Source organism: Amblyomma maculatum, chromosome 6 (assembly GCF_055883805.1).
Source record: "Amblyomma maculatum isolate TAMU_Amacu chromosome 6, ASM5588380v1, whole genome shotgun sequence".
NCBI classification, from domain to species: domain Eukaryota; kingdom Metazoa; phylum Arthropoda; class Arachnida; order Ixodida; family Ixodidae; genus Amblyomma; species Amblyomma maculatum.
Window position 1 is genome coordinate 3,860,491 of NC_139349.1, and position 14,094 is coordinate 3,874,584.

Genomic DNA, 14,094 nt, shown 5'->3' on the forward strand with positions numbered 1-14,094 from the left:
CTACACTCTTTCAATACATAGTTTTGCTGTGCCTCCGCACTTGTACTTAATCTTGTGTCCTGAGGACGTTGACGAAAAATATTTCAAAGAGTATTATTTACATGTTGGCTGCTTGTGGAAATTCCAGCTTAGTTTGCCCTCCTTCTCTGCTTTATTTTTGTTCAAAGAATGTACCATGTTTGACTGTCTGTCACGTCGGTCGGGTCCTAATCGGTATGGGGTACCTTAGCAACTTAGGCTATGGGACGCCATGGTGGAGGACACTGGAAGTTTCGACCGCATCTGATTCTCGCACGCGGGCGCCTTGCTTTAAGCCTCTATTGAAAAGCGGTCGCTGCAGCCGGGATTCCACCCCGCATCGTTGGCCACAGCAATAGAGCACCTTAACAACTGCACCACCGTGGCGGGTCATGCCGTACCACGGTGATGTTTTCTCATTATCGCATGTTATAGACCCCGACCTTAAAGGTCCCAAAGTCCTGCCTTACGTCATAGAGGCGACTTTTGTCACTGGAAACATGGACAGATAACCTAACAAAAATGAAGACGTTTCGTGAGCGTCTGCTCCTGACTTCTGATGAAATAAAATTCTATTTCATTCTCATGCTTTCAGGTTCTTGTCTTTCAGAGTCTTCCTGAAGCTATGAAAACAGCATTAATTGTTTAAACAATGAACTTTTTACTAAGAGATCAGTTAGGGCCTCGTAAATAATTTAGCAGTGTCTTAGCATTAGTCATTGGAGCAGGGTCTGCCCTTAGCCAACCAGAACCGTCTGACATATGCCTAGATTATAAAACACAGCAACTCCGGTACTATGAAAAAGCGGACTGTACTGCGCTGATATCAAGAACATGTTTGTTTTGTTTTTTATTTTTTTCTATAATGGTCACCTGGGCCTCGTCAAGCTGCTCGAGCAGCTTTAAGCCCAGGTGCTCCAACCAGCAAGCACCTGGTGAAAATAAACGATTTGGTTTGATGTGGCACCAATGCCATAGTGGAAGCTCCATAAACCTGAAGACAAGTTTCGCTTGGGAGTGAATGCCTGTCTACGCGCGCCTTCATCGCAGTGATCAATGGCAATAAAATCAGCATTTGTTTTTCGCCTGAAATGGCCGACTTGTTGGTATATCTCTAAGCTCTCGTGAATAGTAAAGCGAAATAACCCTGCATCTTTCTTTGCGCACGGTATTGAACTTCTGACCTAAAAGTCCTTTACCCTCTTCAATTTCCTCGTTCTCAAGCTATTCCGCATCTTAGCGCAATTCACTGAAACAAAGTTTAAGGTTTTAGCTGTCATGTCGCTGGCGAAGGAGACTTTGGTGTAAAGATGTAAGAAAAGAAACGAATAACTGGACGCAGGTAATATGCTTCCTTTAAATACATGCTGCAGAGGTATTTCAAAATTGTGTGAAATAGCTGAAAATTCATTACGGACGTGCGATTACCGAAGGCTGCAGCATGTTTTGGTGGGTGGCGTTATTTGCCGGGTTTTGTACATGCTCCCCAGACGCCGCCCGAACAGACGGGAGGTGTGCGTAGCGTCACATGTTTCATAGCGACCTGCTTCCACCATACTGAGGTCACATCGCTTCAGTTGTCACGCATGTGGCTTCCGGGCTGGCGGTGTGAAAAGATATTAAAAATCAGCAGTTGAAGCATAGAAGTGGCAGTACTGACATCGATTATTCAGATATCGCGGCTATCATAAGGCTGCGATCCCATTGTCTGATCAAGCGACAAAGGGAGTGTCAGAAATTTCGCCGAACCGTGTGACCCGGCAAAAAATAGCTGTGCATATCATAAGCTAAATCGAAATGCATCAGACGGGGGTTTTTGAAATTGAAGACATCAAGGAACCACAGTCATCCATCTCTTCACCCGCCGAAAATCAGCCGCTGCGTCGACATAGGAGGAGGGAAGGGGACATTGAAATAAGGATTTTTTCATGACGTAAGCATCGCATTTAGTGACTGCTCGCAATCTAAACGCAGGGAGGTCAACAGCATTAACAAAAAATATGCAGCAATTTTTGTCCGGTGCATTGTTACTATACTGTTAGACTTGCGTGCATTGCTGCCGCAAACTGGATCTGTAGCACTTTCATTGGTGCTATGGACCTTGTTAGAAAATTGCCATTGTTGCTATGTAAATGGCGCCGCCTCCATCGATGTCAAAATTTGATCATCCAGACCTTTGCTCAGCTTCTGTTATATTGGAGCATGCTGTCATAAAAACTCGAGTAAGCGGTGCATTTACTTTTCAGCCAGTTCAAGTGCGTATACTCCCTGCGGGACGTTTGTTTTATGCACTTCAAATTCGGAAAAAAAATTGGGGTGTGTTTAGATTTTAACTTTCGCTCAGCGTCGCATCTCAATATGATTTCCGGCTGAGGTTATGTGACTTTGAATACAACTACTTAAAATAATGAGAATACTTCACTTTTTGCGGAGAACGAAGATACTACAAACATTCCCGCGTATTTTCATTTTTGTGATTACATACACTCAGCGTATACTACAGAAAGCATGCTTTTTTTTCGATTTTTTTTTATTTTTTAGCGTGAGCTACACTGGCCGCACTCTCGCTGGCTTCACGTGGGTCTGCAGCGACCGTACTGCGCAAGCTCGAGAAGTGAGTGACGTCACTGCTCGCAGCTGACGAGCTTCATTGCCGCCATCGCATACCGCCGCCGCCGCCGCCGCTCACCGCAGCTGCAAGCAGCCGGGTGACGTCAGGAGTCGGGTGCGCCACTCCTTTGGCGTCGCCACTTGTGAAGCAGAAGCGGCGCGCGCTACTGCGCATCTGTGAAGAGATAGCGTCGCGCGTATAAATGTGGGGCGGTGAACGCAGCCTAGCCCGGAGTTCTCTATGAAGACCGATGTTCAGGGAATAGAAAATCCCAACTCGTCGGATGCCGAGGTTGTCGCTTGGCAGTTGGTCATTGAACGTAGGAAAAACGAACAGAAGAAGGCTAAGCGTGCGGCGGAGTTCAGTTCAGTTCAGGCGTTCAGTCGTGTCCGACTCTTCGTGACCCTATGGACCATGTCACGCCACGCTTTCCGGTCTCTCACTATCTTCTTAACATCACATAGCTTCATCTGCAATGCCTCGAGAATGCCATCTAACCATCGCGTTCGCTGCCTACCCCTTCTCCGGCGACCCTCAACCTTTCCCAACATCAAATCTTTCTCCAGCGACTCCTCTCTTCTCATCAGATGACCAAAGTAGCTGAGCTTTAACTTTAGAATTTGACCCTCCAATGAACAGTCAGGGTTTATGGTCGACAATATCGACTGATTTGATCTTCTGGCAGTCCAAGGAACTCTTAAGAGTATTCGCCAGCACCACAATTCAAACGCGTCAATTCTTCGGCGGTCAGCCTTTTTCACAGTCCAACTCTCGCATCCATACATCACAACTGGAAAGACCATAGCACGGGTTATACGGATCTTGGTTGGCAGACTAATGTCTCTTCTCTTTACTAGGCGGTCAAGGCTAACCATTGTTCTCGTTCCCAGAAGCAGGCGTCTCCTAATTTCATGGCTGCAGTCTCCTTCCGAGGTAATCTTGGCGCCCAAGAACAGAAAATCTGTCACAGCTTCCACTTCTTGTCCATTGATGCTCCAGGACTTGATAGGGCAAGATGCCATGATCTTCGTCTTTTTAATGTTCAGTTTAAGCCCAAACTTCTCACTCTCTTCTTGTACGCGCATCAGAAGTCTCTTGAGTTCCACTTCACTTTCTGCCATTAAAGTGGTATCATCCGCATATCTAAGGTTGTTGATACGTTTTCCAGCAATCTTCACTCCAGCTGAAGACTCGTCCAGACCGGCCTTCCTCATGATGCACTCTGCATATAGGTTAAATAGGCAGGGCGACAGTATGCAGCCTTGCCTCACCCCTTTCTCAATCGGAAACCAATCAGTAAGACCATGCCCAGTTCTGACTGTGGCCTCTTGCCCTTCATAAAGGTTCCTGAGGAGACAGATGAGGTGAATTGGAACTCCCATCTCTTGGAGAGCTTGCCACAATCTGCTGTGATCTACGCAGTCAAACGCTTTCGCATAATCAATAAAGCAGAAGTAAATGGGTTTCTGGAACTCTCTTGCTTTGTCCATGATGCAGCGAAGGTTGGCAATTTGGTCTCTAGTTCCTCTGCCCGTACGAAACCCAGCTGGCACGTCCGGAAGCTCCCGACCCACATACTGCTGCAGCCTACCTTGCAGGATTTTTAACATCACCTTGCTAGCATGCGAAATAAGCGCGATCGTGCGGTAGTTGGAACAATCTTTGGCACTGCCTTTCTTTGGAATGGGGATGTAAACTGACCTCCTCCAATCCTGTGGCCACTGCAGGGTTGTCCAAATCTTTTGACATAATGTATGCAGTGTGTTAACAGCGTCGTGGTAAAGGTTTTGAAGCAACTCAGCTGGAAGACCATCAATTCCGCTAGCTTTGTTCTTAGCAAGGCTGGCTAAGGCCCATTCAACTTCACTCTTCAGGATGCCCGGCTCGAGATCAGTAATCACAACCGTCCTATGTTGGGTTTGCACATCCGGGTCCTTCTTGTATAGTTCTTCTGTGTATTCCTGCCACCTTTTCTTTATCTCTGAGGCTTCAGTGAGTTCCTTGCCTCGTTTGTCCTTTATCACACCCAGCTTAGCACAGAAGCTTCCTTTGATATCTTTGATTGTCTTATACAGAGCTCTTGTGTTCCTTAATTGGCTGTTGTCCTCAACTGCTTGACACTGTATGTTCAGGAAGGCATTCTTATCTCTCCTTGCTATTTTCTGAAAATCTGCATTGAGAACCTTGTATCTTTCTCTTTCCCCCATACCTTTTGCCATCCTCCTTTCCTCAGCTATTTGCAAAGCCTCTTCAGATAACCAGTTTGCTTTTTTGCATTTCTTTTGCTTTGGAACTACCTTAGTAGCAACTTCTTGTATTATATCACGAACATCAGTCCACATCTCTTCGGGCTCTTTGTCTTCTAGATCTAATTCTTGAAATCGATTCCTCACTTCCACAGCATATTCTGATGGAATTTGATCCAGATCATACCTGAAAGGCCTTCTAGTTTTCTGCGTTTTACTCAATCGAAGCTTAATTTTGGCAACAAGAAGCTGATGATCGGTGCCACAATCGGCCCCAGGCCTTGTTTTTACTGCTTGTATAGCGCTTCTCCATCTCTGCCGGCAAATAATATAATCGATCTGATTCCTGTACAGACCGTCCGGTGAAATCCATGTGTACAGGCGGCGGAGACACCGGAGCAAAGACAGGAGCGCCTAGTCAAGAGGCGTCATCAGGAAGCGGAGCGGCGTGCCCTGACCACGCAGCGGGTCAAAGATGATACCAGCCGGGACAACGTGAAGAAACACACACAAACAGAATAACGCCTTTCCAAGCGGCGACATCAAGATGCAGAGCGCCACAACAACAACAACAACAACAACAACAACAATAATAATAATAATAATAATAATAATAATAATAATAATAATAATAATAATAATAATAATAATAATAATAATAATAATAATAATAATAATAATAATAATAATAATAATAATAATAATAATAATAATAATAATAATAATAATAATAATAATAAGAAGAAGAAGAAGAAGAAGAAGAAGAAGAAGAAGAAGAAGAAAAAGGAGAATAACAATGTTTATTGCTACTTTGCAGATGATACAATATGGTTCAGGCTCGTCAAAACCAACAAGAGGCTTGAGGCACTTTGCCCGGCAGTTACAGCCAAGACTACAAAAAAAAAAAAAGGCAATAGATATAGCAACAAACAACGCTTCTCGTATATATACCCGTGCGAGAGCAAAAAAAAAAGTGGAAAATACAGGTTAACAGCATGAGTATTGAGAAATTCATATCTAAACCCAGAGTCGACGTAATAAAAACAAAAAAAAAAAAAGTTACCAATATTGTTTAGCATAAGTTCACTCTAACCAAAGAATACAAAGATCAACAGAGGGCTTTCAGATGCATTTTTAGGTCAGCTCTGGACTAGAGGCCCAACGGGCCCTCGTGACACGGGTGCAGATAGTAGCGGCAGCCGCTGGATTCTCGGACTAGGGACCCCACCTACACATCCACCTCTCTAATCACGACTCAATAAAGTTTTGACACGCATAGAAGCTACCACAAAGATTTCATCCTGTAACTCATTAAAGATTTCAAGTACAGAAGCACAATGCCTAGCTTTCCCGTATCTAGTTACACTCCGTTGTACATAATAACGGAATGCTTCCCTTAGGTTCCTTTTAAGAGTATAATAATTAAAAAGTTTGAATTCCAAAATAGCCGATCAACAACTGTCTGCACAAAAAGAGAATGAAATGATGGAACACCTAGGAACTGAAAGACGTCCGTGCCGGTTGTTATGTGAGGATTGTATGCTCTTCAACATGTTTTTTTTTTAATGTACTATCAATACGGCAATGTCAGCGTTAAGGACATGGCGCAAATGTAGTTACGCCGTATCTGAGAACACTGTATGCGAGTGCATGAATAATAATAATTTTAATAATAATAGTACACTGGTTCACAGCAAATGAAAGGCACAGTATCTACGCTCTGTGGACACCTGCCCCGCGCTGTAATGGAAGGGAGGAAGATGGGAGAGAAAGTGGAAAGAAAGAAAGAAGAGCCATAGTGGCGGGGCACGGAGTAATTTAAACCACATGGGGATCGGTAACGTGCACTGACATCGCACAGCACTCGGACGTCTCTCCGCTTTGCCTCCATCAAAACGCAGTCGCCGGCCGAGCGTAAAAAAACGGCTAATAGCTAGCTGCAGCAAAGCGAGGATCCTGCCCTAGTGGCGCTGGGATAGGTGGGTCACCGCCGCTTGCAGCGGGGGCTAGCCTGCCACTGAATTTTTATCTGTCATTGCACCCGCCACCGCTTCGGTGGTGGTGGACAACGGCTGTTGTTGCGGCGCGCGTCTTTCTCTCCTTCTTCTTTTTTCTTTCTTGTCTATTTTCTCTCCTGTCCGCACGAGGCAGCGGAGGTGGCTCAGCTACAGAGCCAGCAGCAGGCCCGCGCATTTTCTTTTCTTGATCCAGCCCAATCCACGACAGTCAAACGAAACGCTATCAGATCATCCATGCATATCCCGGAAGCGGGGAACAATTGTTATCGTCGCTACAAAATAAATATGTAAACTCCAGCAAAGATGCAGATTTGTACCCGGTGTACACGGGACGCGACAACCCAAATCTTGACGAGCCTTTCTCGGACGCAGAGATCTGGGCCGAACTGTCTCAAGACAAAATTTGCACCTGGACCAGATAAAATCAATAATAAGATGCTGCGGAACCCAGATCTAAAGTCAGTCACAGCGCTCACGGATTACTTGAATGAGTGCTGGGAGAGTGGTTCAGTTCAGTTCAGTCGTTCAGTCGTGTCCGACTCTTCGTGACCCTATGGACCATATCACGCCACTCTTTCCGGTCTCTCACTATCTTCCTAACATCACATAACTTCATCTGCAGTGCCTCGAGGATGCCATCTAACCATCGCGTTCGCTGCCTACCCCTTCTCCGGCGACCCTCTACCTTCCCCAACATCAAATCTTTCTCCAGGGACTCCTCTCTTCTCATCAGATGACCAAAGTAGCTGAGCTTTAACTTTAGAATTTGACCCTCCAATGAGCAGTCAGGGTTTATGGTCGACAATATCGACTGATTTGATCTTCTGGCAGTCCAAGGAACTCTCAAGAGTCTTCGCCAGCACCACAATTCAAACGCGTCAATTCTTCGGCGGTCAGCCTTTTTCACAGTCCAAGTCTCGCATCCATACATCACAACTGGAAAGACCATAGCACGAGTCTTGGTTGGCAGACTAATGTCTCTGCTCTTTACTAGGCGGTCAAGGCTAACCATTGCTCTCTTTCCCAGAAGCAGGCGTCTCCTAATTTCATGGCTGCAGTCTCCTTCTGAGGTAATCTTGGAGCCTAAGAACAGAAAATCTATCACAGCTTCCACTTCTCGTCCATTGAGGCTCCAGGACTTGATAGGGCAAGACGCCATGATCTTTGTCTTTTTAATGTTAAGTGGTAGCATACCCTAATCCTGGAAGCATGCCAAGATGATTTTTACCCCAAAACCTAACAAGATGATAAACCTCGATAACCTAAGGCCAATCTCGCTTACCTCGTGCTTAGGTAAGCTAATGGAGCATGTTGTGTTTAATATACTGCAGGACTATACCGAAGTATAGTCGCTTCTACCACACACCATGGTGGGCTTCAGAAGGGGACTTTCTGCACAGGATGTCATGCTTCAACTGTCACATGACATCAATAACAGATCTAAAAAGGTAAATACGCAGGCTATCCTGGCTATCCACCTAAAGAAAGCATTTGAGATTGTCTCCCATTATACTATACTAGAGCACCTAAACTAAATTAACCCTGGGCGAAAGGCTTACAACTACATCAGGGCCTTTCTCAGTGAGCGCTCGGTGAAACTGCACGTGGGCAATTTGAAATCCGACTCTATAAAGCTGGGAAACAGAGGCACCCCTCAGGGGGCTGTTCTCTTTCCGTTCCTCTTTAATCTGGCATTAATCAAGATTCTGGATAGACTCGTCAAAATACCAGGAGTACAGCACAGCCTCTACGCGGACGATATTACGGTGTGGGCAACTAAATAAAGGGCTCTCATGGTGAAATCGAGGCCGCTCTTCAAGCAGCTGCAGACGTCATTGTTGAAGAGGACAGGAGAGCGGGCCTAGAATGCTCCCCTGAAAAATCGGAGCTTAGAGTGTTTTATAAAGGCAATTTATATGCGCCCTTGACGACAGTCATTATACAGGACGTGGAAGTAACAGAGATTCAAGAGATCAAGATCCTGGGGCTAAGGCTACAAACAAACTCTGGAAACGCGCCAGCAATCAACAAACTGAAATGGGCGGTTCGCCAAACAGCCAGACTAATACAAAGAATCACTAACAGAAAACGAGGCATGAAAGAACACGACCTCTTCAAACTCATAGACACCTTCATCATAAGCAGGATTACATACTCCATCCCGTACTTAAAACTCCAAAGAAACGAACTTGAGAGAATCGACGCCATCTTTAGAATGGCTTACAAAACAGCAATGGGTCTGGTTCGCGAGACTCCTAAAGAAGAGCTTCTCAAACTCGAGGTCCACAATACCTACGAGAAACTCAAAGAAGCACAACGAACTGCTAAAATAAGGCGCCTATCTAGCACGCCCGCCGGTAGGACAATACTTGAGAGATTAGGTATTGAGGGCGAACCCCTACAAGACCTCCCTCAAACTATTTCACGCGATATCCGAAAGAGAATCACCATCAAACCTCTTCCTCGGAACATGAACCCTCACGCCCATCAAGGCCGAAGAAAAGCACGAGCTAAGAGCCTGCACAAAACCCTGAGCCGGCTACAGGATGTCATTTACGTCGACGCCGCAGAAGACGCGGAAGACCCAAACGAATATTCTACATGTGGAGTCACACAGCCCAACACTGACCCAGCGAGACTCGTTATGGCGGAGACTGTTTCCACATCCAGACCCCAAGAGGCGGAGGAGGCTGCCATCGCAGCGGCCATCGCTTTTACTAATGCAACAACCATAGTAAGCGACTCCAAACTGGCAATCAGTAACTTTGCTGGAGGTAGAGTCTCCAAACCCGCCTCAAAAATACTCAGTGAAATGAGAGAATCTCCTCTCTAAAGAGATATCGAATTAATATGGTCCCCAGCTCATGCGGGCAATCCGGGAAATGAGGCTGCGCACCAATACGCTCGAGAATTAGTCAGCCGAGCGGTGGCGCAAAATCAGTAACCGGAACCTTTCGGTGAGCCAGCCGTATCATACCACGAACTCACTGCGCATTACAAAACAATGAGAACTCTCCCACCACCCCATAAAACACTGACCAGACAACAACAAGTAATATGGAGACAGCTACAGACGGGGACCCTCCCCAATCCAAACTACATATCAAAATTCATAAATAAGGATATGAATCCCTTCTGCCGGTTTTGCGGGGGAAAAACAACTTCGAGCATATGATCTGGGTGTGCAAAGCCCATAAGCCTCCCTCAGAACTCTTGCCTGATCCGTCTAAAGAAGCTTGGGACAAGCTAAGGTCCAGCGATGACCCTGGCGTTCAGTTCAAGGCCGTCAGCCAGCAAACCATTTCGCCAAAAGAGAACTGATCTTCGTCTAAGCGCCTAGAAGGCTCTTGTAAGACAATTTCTGTGATGTCTGTAATAAATTGGTGTTACATTGTTAGTCGGAGGTGTGTGCGGCTAGCACCCCGAGCCGGAAGTGCGGGGACGTATCAAAGAACCGGCGCCACCATCCGGTTTGTTTATTATCGGCCCCTCCCTCCACACGAATGTGTTTTAAATATCGCATGCCGGACGCAATCCGAGGGGTGCTCAAAAATTCGAATAATTTTCCAATGTGTTGAGGAACCGTGGTCAAGTTGATGTGTTTCTGCCCTTCCACGTACATCGCCACCTGTTCGAAACCCTTGGCGCCGCAGCACCTAGGTTGTTTGTGATTATCCGGATGCAGAGCCTCTCCAGCTGTCAACGCGAGGGAATTGCCATTATTGCATTATAGCTGCTACGCCGTCTTCAAGATTGACGACGCACGGTCAGAGCTCGGCTGCATGCCGGATCCGGGGTCGCACGTGTAGGGAGGGGTAGAGAAAAGTGCCACTATGCAGAGGAAGGAAACCTATGCGGAGAGACTCCAACGTGTTTTAGTTGTTTGTTTCTTTATTTGTTTCCTGCTGGGTTCAAGGTTCGAGTAAAATCAGGCCCTGCAGTACTTTCCCTGTACTGGACTAATGTTAGAACCTTGGGGAAAGCAGCACCTTTGCCTATCCCTCTCCATAGCTGCTCCGGCAGCTGCGTGCTTCGGACTCGTGGTCAAGATTCCGGGCTCAAGCTACTACAGAAAGCAATAGCACTCTAAGCGCGTCCCCTACGCAGAGCGCATTGCTGTGTACAATGAACGCAACTTCAGTATGCACGCACCCTAGCAGGCAAAGGGGCTAGCGGACGGGCGGCCATGGCAGGGAAACACCTGACGTCACAGTTATCGAAGAGCACTGACCTCAAACGCTGGCATTTGCAAAGATAGAAGAAAAAAAAAAGAAACAGAGGAAAAGTGCTTCGCGCTTTGTGCAAGAAACGATGCCATTTTAGTCTTTGTAGGCACGCCAGCTTTCATTACAGTACAAAAGTATTGCACCTAAAATAGGATGCAGTATCCTTTTAATCATTGTTTTTTGTAGAAATAATACTTGAACAGCCGAACCCGTTCCCAGAAAGAGCGAGTGAGTAAATAAGCTTTATTAAATTAAGCCAGAAGGCCTGTTAATAAAGAAAAAGTTCGATCATTAGAGAAATTTTGTTTTTGTTTTTCGCTTTAAAATAAGGTGATCATACATATCCAGCTTCTCTCACGGAGAAGCGCTTCGTGGGCAGGGACGTATAGTAATACTGCACTTGCTTTATTAATCACTAGCACGTGCCGCTTCGAGAGATTGTGCGCCGTGCTCTTATGGCAGTAACGGCTGAGCGAAAATCTCGAATGCAAGGGCGTGATTGGTGAATGGGAGAAAAGATTAGACGACTTTTTTTTTTTTTTACTGTGGGGTATCATGCCCATTTCTTGCGCCCTGCCATTCAATTCCAAGCCAAGAAGAAAAGCTTTTTAAGGGTTGCAAAATCCCAGTTGCGTGCTGTGTTCAGACGCATGCAACAAGAGTAAAAAAGAAGATAAATTTCTTCTTACCTCGCACTCATTCATGACCGTTCACCAAGGCTGATCCGAAAAGCCGGCATTAAGGCCAAAATCTCCCCGGTCTCCTGAAACGAAATATTACCATTCCATTCCGAAATATTCCATAGGCGGTTGTAGGCTCAGAACTGCATTTCAACGCAGCATCCGAGCAAAGCTATTGTACCACAAATGTCGCAATATTCTTTTCATTCAAAGCGGCCGTGGAGCATTAGAAAATCTCGAAACGCGAACTCCTCTTCATACTTCATTCATTGCACTTGCGTAGGGTCGGGGTACTGCTCAGCGCGGACCTCGGCTGTAATTTGCTGTGCTCCTCAAGAACACGTCGTCGAGAATACCATCAAATATTCACGAGTCTGACAGGTATTACATCCCTCAGGGATGCTCAACTCATGACGGGGTCTCAATCGGAGAACCAGGGATTATTTTGATCCGATCTCGCCCGAAGATAAAAAGAACGTGCGCACACCAATGCTCTCACCAAGAGCTTCCTTTCAAGTGTGCCGCCATTTCTGGCTACAAGATTACGACACACAGTCCAGCGGCACAAGCAATATTTACTCGCATAATGCGGTGGTTCATTAACTGGAAAAAAGGGTCACCTAACCCTTTTTTTCGCGACAAGCGTCTTCGGGTAACATACGGCCTGGCGCAATCGCAAAGATTCGCACAGTTTCCAGGCTCTTGATTACAAAACGAATTTTATTCTTTCATTGCGAAATTAATCAAAATGATCGCTTTTCGTGATTTTCAGTGGAACTCGAATATCCAACCTCTAAATTATAAGCTTAACTTTAAAGTTTTGTCTTTAAAAATAGAAACAACGTGAGCAACATGAAACAGCAAAGAGCCTTGCTGCAGCTGCACTCACCATAGTAATCCACAAGGAATTTCACTAGTGGTAGGGTTGTAAAATTTCCGGAGATTTTGAAGGCCGGGGAACAAATAAAAAAAAAAAAGCCCCGTTTTTCCGGAAATATTGGGACAATTTGAAAAATATCACTTAGTTTTATTAATCACGATGTACAGCTGCACTGAAGCAGAAAACAATCTTTTTTCCTAACAGTTTGCTGCTAGTAGGTATATTGCGCCAGTTTTACATGGTCACAAAAGGGCATGACAGTTTTCATGGTCTAGAAGGGTGCAATCATATGTGTTGCGCCCACCACTGCCGTATGTGAGAGGAAGTGGCCAAAATTTGGTTGTGTGCACACCAAGAGCAGGAATAGACTCAATGGACATAGAGTACAGAAGCTGTTGTTCATTTGTTCTAACTTATAACTTAAAGTTTCCAGTTTCATGAGCAGATGTGGAAATGAGAGCAGCAGCGATTCGGAAAAATGGGAGGGAACAAGGTTATGGCCTTGTATCCCAGCCTCTTATTTCCTAGCGCTTTCTTTATTTTTTAAACTAATATTTGTTTTCTGATGAGATTTTTTTGTTTTTTGTTTTTCTAGGGAACCGTTATGTGCAGTTGAATCTAACGAAATTTCCGGACTACAGTCTGTACACGGTGCATAGTCCGCAGGGGCAAATTGTGATTCAAACTATTTTTCTTTTTCTTAGTCAGGGCTCGCTGTATACGCCACAGGGATGAATTTCCGTTAAAAGGAGTTGTTTTAAGCTGTGAGAAAGCAGTATGCAGTAAGTATGCAAGCATTTTATTGTCAAGAATTAAAACCTTGCGCTTTATTCCATCGCAAAGATTTCAGTCAAAGAACCCGTCAAAATTATTTCCCCGATGCTGAATGCTGCCGAGAGGCTCTTCGTCTCACGAAGGGATCACAGTAATTCTGAATGTGCCAGCTCCTATGTCTATGTTTATGCATCTCCAAATTTATTATTTTCTTTTGTATTCATTAGGTTCTGCGCATGTGCTTACAAGTACAAGCACTGAGAGAGAGAGCAGCCAATTAATGCTACCACGGCAGCATTTGCCTGCATATCGAAGCTGATTCGATATCAGAGCTTATTTCAATATATTAATTAACACCGTAACATGTCCTATGCATCCACTTGAGGCACGTTTCCTCCCACGCCCCTCCATTGTATTTTTTTTGTTTGTTTCTTTTTTCACAGCCAATGGTGTACGCTTTTCCGGCTGTGACAAATGATGTGAACCAATGAAATCACGTATAATCTGCACACATAGATTTTTCACACTACCCAAAATACCAATTTATAAAGGTGTGAAATCCTTGGACTAATTAAAGTCCGGAAATTACGGTATAGCTTAATTTATTATAATTTTTTTATTTTTACAATCAGTCACGTGGG

The 14,094-nt window shown here is 45.2% G+C and overlaps 1 protein-coding gene across 1 annotated transcript in view; it reads right to left on the minus strand.

The window, feature by feature from the left end:
* The window catches only part of LOC146184953 (protein turtle homolog B-like), a 645,660-nt gene extending 633,774 nt beyond the window's left edge, over positions 1-11,886 (minus strand). Inside the window, exon 1 of the mRNA XM_084605918.1 lies at positions 11,809-11,886. The gene's annotated coding sequence lies outside the window, so the exon portion shown is untranslated. The remainder of the gene's footprint in view (positions 1-11,808) is intronic.
* Positions 11,887-14,094: the final 2,208 nt, after the last annotated feature.